Below are 10,141 nucleotides of genomic sequence, written 5' to 3'. Positions count from 1 at the left end.
ATTTGTTATGCCTCTATCAAATATAGAACGACTTGGCTCCATCATTGAGGTAGTAACCTTAAGTAGGCAAGTCGATGCAATGTAAGAAGTGCATACATTGAATGGGATCCGGTTAGAACACCCTATAGAATTGTCAGTTTAGTATCAAAGGGTAGTTCACTTACAATTTACTAATTGTCCTATGACTTGAGAGATCAATATATATTTATATAACATTTATATGACTTTGATGTTGCGAAACGGTGATACTGAAATATTTAAAGGCTATATACGAGCACTTGAGTTATATATGTGTTGAATAAATTCTATTAGATGCTCAATAAAGGATCCATCATTCTGTTAATAAAAAAGGATATTCAAGCAATTTTCATATGAATGCATGGACTCAAGGATATCCAGCTGATACATTTTGAAAATTTAGAAAACTGTTTTAGTATTATATATGCACAAATGTGTAAAAGAAATTTTCAAAATTGTTTGGAGTACAAATGAAAATCATTATAATGAGATTATATTAAGATAGGGATTTGACATTGACTTTATTCCATCCCTTATAGCTCATAAGGAATATGGTATGGTGGAAGGACTAGTTAGTATGGACTATAATGAAAGGGACCTCAAATAAATTCTCATCTCTACAAGGTCAATTCTAATGTATTGATGGATATTGATATAATTTGTGGAAGTTCTAAAGTCTACTAAATTCATATGGAAAATGGAATAAAAGAAAGGATTTTTTGCATACATACCCTCCTAAATATAGAAATTTGCATGAATGCCATCCCAAAATTGATATTTGTATGTATACCCTCATCAAACATTTATTTTGTATGTATAGCCTTTTTTTTTTTGCATATGTACCCATGCTATCTAACGTTATTAAGAAATTAGTGGTTTAAATTAAAATAATGAAAATATACTTAACAGATAAACATGCAAAAGGAAAAGTTTATAAGGGTATGCAAGCAAATAGCAATTTTGGAGAGTATTCATACAATTTCATATATTTAGAAGGGTATATATAAATTTTTTTTTGTTTTGCAATATTAGAATTTGCATGAATGCTCCCTAAATTAATATTTACGTACATGCCCTCACAAAATATTATTTTTGTTTGAAAATCTTTGACGTAGCAATTCAGCTAACGTAATTAGTCAAAATTATATTATTTAAATTAAAAATTAATTAAAATGATGAAAGTATCTTTTTATTCCTGAAGTGAGTAACAAGTTAACAGATCTTATTGGAAAAAAATATCTTTACCTCTTTCGAGAATTTTTTTGATCTCTCTCGACCCTCTCTTTCGCTTCTCTATCCAGAATCAAAACTATTCTCTCGACTTCCTTCTTCATCATAGACAACCCTTCATTGTATCTTTTTTACCATGAAGATGGTCAGGTCCTGCTATTAGCTTTATAAATTATTTTTAAAAAAAAGTGTTGTGAGAGATTTGTAATATTTACCTTTTAGTGTATGAGATTTGCAATATTTATTTTCTATAATTGAAAATTTTCTCATGTGCAGGCTAGTAACTGATTTATAATTACTATGACAATATGGGCCTATACATCAAATCTTTTCTTTTTCTAGAAAATTGAAGCTCAAAAAAAAGTGGCTTAAGGTACACAACATAAGGGATGGCCTTCTACCACATAGCCGCGGAGGTTGTTAATAAGTCTAAAGAGTTAGAAGTCCTTCCATGATTTTGTTTGGGGATAATTGATGTCGTTCTTCCACCCATGAGCATAGCAGTAGTAAGAAAGCTTGAACATTGTAATCTATCGTGTGACTTCAAAATATTCTAATTTTTTTATTTTCTAATACATACCCTCATATAGTATACGCATCTATAGCAATAAATATTATAAGTTATGTTTTGATGAAATATGATATAGCGGTTGTCATAAATGAAGAAGAATAAAGTACAATAATCTCATGATTAGTGAAAGAACTTTCATAACTCTTTTTGTTATCTAATTATTGAATCAATCTTTTTCTTAAGCAATAATTTTACGGAAAATATTAAAAAGCAAGCACTAAACAAATCTGAGTGTTAAAATAGGTTGAAATTGAAAAAAATAAAATTAAAATTTTTTGCATGTAAACCCTCCTAAATATATGAAATTGCATGAATATTCTCGCAAAGTGTTATTTGTATATATACCCTTATAAATGTTTCTTTTTGCATATCCATCTATTAAGAATATTTCAGTCATTTTTAATTTTAAACCACTAATTTCTTAATAGCATTAAATGGTGTGGACGTGCATGCAAAAAAAAAAAAAATGAAGGGTATACACACAAAACAAATATACATGCTAATTTTAATATTTAGCAGGATATGCATGTATAGAATCCTAAAGAAAAATATTTTTTGAAATTCAAAGGGTTGTTATACAACCAAAGGACGGATCCTGCAAATGTAGAGAGAGACCTCTAAAGATCCCACCCACAAGTTCACCTTTATGAAATAATAAAGGAGGTGACCTCCCAAGTTTCCTTCTCTCAATGCCAGGCGTTTCGCTAGAGGCTCTTACTACCATTGCTCTTGGGATTTCTTTCAAATGATTTACTTGTCTTTGGGAATAATTTAATCTTGAATGCTTCTCTAATTGAAGAAGTTGTTTGATATTTCAGAAAGCAAAGATTATTTTATACCTATCTTGAATCTTTTAGCTCCACAAGAAACTCTATTGTCCACACCCTGAGTATGTTACTAAATTTGTTGTGGCAAGCTATCTTGACTTGCATATTTAGGATGCTCATCACTTTACAAAAATACTACAACTGGTGACAATTATTCTAGAACCTGTGACATGAATTTAATATATATTGTTTATGCATTACTGAACTTATTGCCATGACATGCATGTTATGACATATAAAAGTATGACGGTTACGACATACAGCCTATATGCCTTTAAAATGTTGTTTGTCATTCATTTGTTGCTTTTCTATAAATGATCGATCCCTTCTCCCAAACTTCATTATGTAAGTTTCCATTGGTATGTTTCATTGTTGTCGCTATTGTAGATGCTGGAATTCTATAAAATCCTTCACCTTGACTATAGGAATGTTCTTGCTTTCATCTGAGTGTTTATCCACTTAGGGCGTAGCGTGTTGGAATGGGTAGCTTAGGAAACATCAAGAGGCCATATATGTTAATGTGTATTTTTTTTTAATGTAAATGGCTAAAGTTTTATATCTTAATTTTCCAAAATTACCAGTTTGTGTTGGCTTGAATGTCTATATAAGTTGCGTAGCATTTAGGGTTAGAATAAGCTACCTTCTAATCCAAAATTTAGACCTAGACATGATTGGTTTTGGTCTCAATTTTAGCTCAAGTTTGATTCAATTTGTTTTAAGCTTTTAACCTAGGCATATCAGGTATAGTTAAGGACTACAAATATTGTGTAGTACCTAATCTACCCCTATCCAATCCATCTTTAAAACATGACAAGCCAACCCAAACCTATCCTAATTCCATAATTTCTAGCCTACATATAACCTATCTTGACTTGGGTTATAACGATTGTTCGATTAAGAAGATTGTTTTATCTTTTAGTGAATACCATTCAATTAACGTTTTTTAAATACTTTGTTGCATATGATTGTAGGATAACAGAACTTAAATCAAGCATTTACAAATCATGAGTCAGGCTTACATCATACACTTGATAGCTAGAAACTTTCATGTACCATGCACCACTCTAGTTAGAATACGGATTTGGATTTTGATATACCCTGGTGTCTTACTGCATGAGAATTAAGTTTGAACAAAAGATTTAGATATCACAAATCATGCTTATATCGTTCCTTTAATAGCTAGAAATTGTGTATAAGGTGCCAAACTCTAGTTGGAAGTTTTCTTTTATATGTTAATTTTTTTTTTTTGCTACACAACTTAAGCTTAATACAATTGTAGTATTAAAATAGTATTATTTTTTTAAATCCTTATGCATATTTTTATATTAAATGTAATAATGAGACATATATTCTGCTATTTTATTAGATGCTCATAAGATGCTATCTCCCACCCAAAAATATCTTCTAGTCTATTTGTTCATAGCCTTACTTGAATCCACTTTGCACAACTTCCCCCTGCCAACCCCCGGCGGTACCGGTCAACAAAGATTGATTGGAAGATTCGAACAATTTCTTAAGTCATACAAAGCACATGTTGTTTTGAGGAACAAGTTTTTTTTCCATATAATCTGCAAATTTCTTCATAGATATCACCCTAAAAGGAGTATCTAGATGGATCAATTTAAAAAGATGAGAAATTGAAGTTTTATTGTGAAAATGATTGAACATTATAAAAACACCTTATATGTTAGATGTAAGTAGATGTTCTTTGTGAAAATTATGGAACATTATAAAAATACCTTATTTGTAACATGTAAATAGAGGATAAATTAAGATTAGAGTTGATTATCGGCCGGACTTGGGCACACAAAAGATCAAATTTAAATAGGCCTGGCCCAAAATCCGAATAAAAATGAATAGAATTTAGGCCCTAGGCCCGGCCCGTGATATGATATAAGTTGGCAATTTAGTTGCCTGCATCTAACCCAATTATAGGCAACCTAACACTGTCTGCCTGCAACTAAGTTGCACAATTTGAGGCTTGATGCAGGCAATTAAACAGCCCCTTAGTCCAAAAGCTAAAATGTGCTCTGAATGTGGTGCCATGACATCTTAAAAGAAGAACGTTGCAACATACAAAAGAAAATCCAATTGATCATTCTATGTTGGATTAGTTTAAAATTTCTGATTCTTATGCATTTAACCAATCAATTAGATCCTTCTATTACAAAATCTAGTTCCATAAAAATCTGAAAACTTCTGCATGTTGATTTGCAAAATGGTTTGGTAGAGTTAAGAGACATAGAAACCAAAACAAATGAATAACCAATTTTGGGTGGACCGGATTTTATGTGTAATATAACCATGGGCCAACTCATATTAACCAATATTGTAGTATATAATTCTAATATACTGTGGTATGGGTACGTATCTTTGTGTAAGCCTTTATTAGTGTGACACAATACAAGACCAAGTCTGCTGACAAATATTTAAAAAGCTCTAGAAATCGCAAGTTTACTCAACATTAATTTATAAATTTATTAGCCATATTATATCTCTGTATTCATGTATATATGTATGTGTTTCTGTATATATGTGTGCATATACATATGCATACATGTTACAACCCTAACCAATATAGCAAAAGAAGCCAACTTTTAGAGATGTGTTAGGCCTAGGTCTTAAATAGGTACCTAAGAAATTACATACTCCATAGCTAGCATTCTTGGCAGCCTAGTCTCTAAGGGCTCTCACTCTAGTCTAAGTATCCTTTGTGTACGGTGTACAGTCGAACTTTCGTTCCTAAATAGCCCGTTCCAAAGGCAGCTCCCTCCCCACCCACCCCCCCTTTTCCGACCTTTTCACGTAGCCATTTCCAAAGCGTTGCCATACAACCAGAGGACCTGGATTCGATTACAGAGAGATCTCTATGGATCCCACGCACAGGTTCACCTTTTGGGATTTTGTCTTATCTTATAAATCAGAACTTTGTGTGAGTAATCTAATAATACAAAAAAATCCTAGGAGAAAGCGGCATGAGATGCGACAATACCTTTGTAAGGATGTTTTGATTTGAATATTTTATTGTACATCATGGATTGCATTAAGTGGCACGAGATGGTAGTTGTAGTTTTTATTATAGCAAATTTTGCTGATCATTATTGCACCTTTATGACTTATATTTATCAGTTTTGATTGTCCAAACAATGAATTAACATGTAATAGTATGTCATAAAATAATCAGATTATTTCAAATTTTAAAGTTATAAAAAACATATTTAGAATTTTCTTAATAATTTTAGTAATTGACGTGCCATGAGATAACTATTTTACATGCATCTATATTATAGTTTCCACTGAAATAGTGAGAAATTATTTGATATCTAAGAAAATCATATTTATGCCTATTTTGGTATGAGGAATCAAAGTGTAAATGATACACAGCTAGAAAACCCCAAATAAAATATTAAGTATTAAATAGGATTGTTTTATAGAAATAATACCTATGGCCTCCTGCGTCAATAAATCGAGGTTGTAATTGGCGAGAGCGTAATGATGCCAAAATTATAAGTTAAATTTTGATTAAATACTTGTTTTGATCTGTTTCTTAAGAAGATTAGGTGTGTGTATGACTAGATTGAGTGTCGACTAAAATGGAGGCATAATTTTTCAGTTACACACGTTAGACTAATTAGACAATAGTTTGTACTTAACCAAATTAAACATGGTGACCAAAAGGGTTTATTTATTTTACAATTTTTAGAATATGGTGTTCACCAGTACACAGTACACGGTCAGATGATACATATTTAGCAAATTGGTCGTCCAGCAATCCAATACACACTTCCAAGTAAATTAATATATAGTTTTCAGAATATCATATTCACCAATATACACTACATCACCGATGATATACACCTAGTAATGATCAATTTTCAAGTAAATTGATACACAATTTTCATAATACATTTTTTATTAGTATATACTGCATGGCTAGGTAATATATACCCGGCAAATAATCATCTCATATATATATATATATATATATTAAGTTATAAGATTGACAAACTCGGTTAGTAGCAGGAGTCTTACTCTTATTTTTGACTTTTCGGTTTTTTCTTTAAGATGGGCACTAGAGAAAATTTGACAAAACAAGAGTCTCTCCCGGTAAGATATTCTACAGTGCCCGCCCCATATGCTTTTTGTTCATCCAATTGTATCCTGGCCGATCAGGGATACCTGAAGGAGCCAGCCCACTTGTACCATAAACTTAACCATAAGTACATATACACTCATTAATAAAAATCTGGGTGGTAATACCTCCCTTCACAATCAAAACAAAAAAAAAAGAATTGTAAACATGCATGGAAGATGAGATGATGAGCAGGACTCAGAGGATAAAATGATGGTGGCGACATGATAGAATAAACCACAGGAGATCTTAACTAGGGATAGGAAAGAGCGGAAGGAAACTTTACTTTCTCCCCCTTAATTTTTGGCGAGAAAGGATGGGGGAAAAGGAAGGATCGCAGGGCAGCAGAGGAACCATCATATTTATTGTTTTTTTTATTATTTTTTTTTTTGGCATCAAATGGCATTTCATATTTCGTTTGATTCGGTTAATTGCAAGTCGTAGAGTCCACTGAATTTACTCTTTTCCCAGGACACTGTAATAGCTATACATTTAATTTATTAATGAAGCTCATTATTTTAGTATCAGATTTAGTTTAGATTTTTATTTTAATGTTTTTAAGTTTTCATTAATTAGATAAAGTAGTTTATTTTAGAGTATTTTTCTTTTTATTTTGGTATTCCAACAACAAGTTTGTATTACTGTTCTATGAAACCTGAAATTTAAAATTTTAGAGGTAAATGAATATAATTTTTAAAAAAAGTTCTAATGAACGCACTGTGGTTCCCATTTTGTTCTGGAACTTACAGATTTGATCATAGTCAGGATCTTCAGAATCTATTGTAGATACTTGTCATAATTTTTCTTTTAAAATGACATCCCGAAAGCTTAACAAATATACACTTCTTTGGATTCCATTTTTTCATATATTTATTATATAAAAGAGAACTTCTTAGAGGAGCACCGCCTTAGGTGGGAGAGGAGCACTAAGTGGGCCAAGACAAGAAAGGCAATTCAGCATCTTATAAATGCTTGCCATATGTTTTCTATTAAATTGACATTTAGAAGCTTAACAAATATATATTTTTTAATAAAATTCACCGTCTCGATATCAGAGTACTAGTGCCATACTAATACTGTATTGATACGGCATAGTATGATTTTTTTACGGCATATTTTATGTCGGTAAACCTTTCATTTCGAATACCAATACCAAACCGATACGTGGCATATTTTGGATCGGTATAGCAAATCATATTTTTTAGAATTAATTTTAAATACATTGACGGTATGGAAGAGAACCCCTTAGAAGGGGCACCACACCAGGTAGAAGGTAGTGGGGGAGCAAGGAAGTGGTACAATTCATCTCGAGTTCTATCAAATTCTCTCCCAAGTTTCTTGACTTCATGAAAGTTTAGAGAAATTCGAGCACAGCACGGTATGAAAGGTTAAATATCTTGTCCAGACATCGGCTGAAAGTGCGTCAATAAAATACATCCCACCGGTACGCAAAACTCACTATACTTGTAAAGATTATTTTCTACTTTTGCATGATTAACTGAGATATATAGCATGATAGACATTTGGTTTGCTCAACATGTTAAACTTCTATACATTTGATTCAGTCATAAATTAGGCATAAAGCTTGAAAAAACCCTTTTGCAGGAGGGGAAGCATTCTACCATGAGCCTTCTAGGGATTGGAGAGCAGGAAGGAATCTTTACATATCTCGGGGTATCTATTACGAGACGTCGCCTACGCCAGGAGGAGTGTACATCCATGGAGCTGGGCATCACCTGCCGATTAGAGAGCTGGCAGGTGGGTGCACTGTCGATGATGGGCCGAGTCATTCTGGTACGGTCAGTATTGAGCTCTATCCCTACTTACTTGCTTTCCAATATCCTGGTCCCTCTTGCAGCGATTCGGAGATTGGAGAGGATGTTTCACACCTTCATTTGGGGATGGTAGAGAGGTAGAGACGGCGTCCATCTGGTGGCATGGGAGACTATTTGCCAGCCGACCAGCAAAGGAGGACTTGGTATCCATTCTTTAATTGAGCGCAGGGAGTTACTGGTGATCAGGATGGCAGCCCGGTTTCTTCTAGAGCCTGAGAGCCTTTGGGGCTCATTGTTGAGGGCGAAGTACGGGGATCCTGCCCTCCACTTCGCCCTATGTGCAAGCCGAGTAGCTTTCTTTGTCTGGAGAAAGATCTGCGCCCGTGCCCTGGGAGTGATACCGGAGATCAGGTGGGAGATTGGGGATGGGCGGACGATCAGCATTCTGGAGGACAAATGGCTGGCTGAGGTAGCACTGTAGGGTTGGCCCACCGAGATTGACCATGGCTGGATGGAGGGACGCAGAGTATGTGCCTTATTTGCCCTGGGGGAGTGGAGGTGGGACGAGTGTCTTGTTCGGCAGGTATTCGGGGAGCACCTTGCTAAGCGTGTCCTCGCTCTACCAACCCCAGAGGGGGAGGCAGTAGATAGGAGAGTGTGGAGCAGGACAGGGAAGACGACTGTGAGTGCTCGAAACCTCTCGTGGATAGGCAGAGGGTCCTCAGTGTGACAGATGGACTGCGGCTGGATTTGGAGGATGCACATTCACCTCCGAGTGGCCTTGTTCCTGTGGAAGGTGGCTTGGAGGTGTCTACCTACCAATGGAGTTTTGGTGAGGCGAGGAGTGAGGGTCCCTGCCGGATGTGGAGCTTGTCAGGCAATGGAGGAGACCATCTACCATGGTCTTTTTGGGTGCCCAAGAGCCAGTCAGACATGGAGATATGCTTCAGCTCAGCCTGACTAGAGGCAGATGTGAACGTCCACTGAGGAGTTCCTAAGACATTTGGAGGCCTCGGTCCGGGGGTCTGTACAAGAGAAGATGGGGACTCGTGATGCCTACTTGGCCTATCGCTGGTGGATGGAGAGGAATACACGGGTTTTCGACGGCGATAGCCTCCATTCGAGGGTGGTGGTGGACCGAGCTCTACGACATGCGGCGAAGATTACCGGCACTATTGAGGCTTCACCTACTGGGTTGATCAGGGACATCTGGAGCCCCCATTCTGCTCTTGCAACGTCCAGGATGATATTGGTATTCTGGGTGTCCCTACCTCCTGGCTTTCTCAAGATGAACTTCGATGGCAGCATAGCAGCGAACAAAAGCTATGAAGGTGTGGGATTTATCATTAGAGATCATAACGCCAGACATGTGGCGGCAGATAGGCGGAGGATTTTTGATTCCTCAGTGGTGACCGCGGAGCTTCGGACGACCTGAGAGGGTGTCTCCTATGCGAGGCGGGTACTAGGTGCGGGTCGCATCCTTATCGAGAGGGACTCGACCACGGTGATCGAGTGGATCCGAAAAGAAGAGTGCTCAGTTGAGGACCGACCGCTGCTCCACGATATCCGCAGGACTTTGGAAGAGGCT

This window comes from Phoenix dactylifera, chromosome 1, assembly GCF_051530095.1.
Source record: "Phoenix dactylifera cultivar Ajwa chromosome 1, Ajwa_hap1_PhDact_Kaust_v1.1, whole genome shotgun sequence".
NCBI classification, from domain to species: domain Eukaryota; kingdom Viridiplantae; phylum Streptophyta; class Magnoliopsida; order Arecales; family Arecaceae; genus Phoenix; species Phoenix dactylifera.
This window is presented reverse-complemented; position numbering follows the sequence as displayed.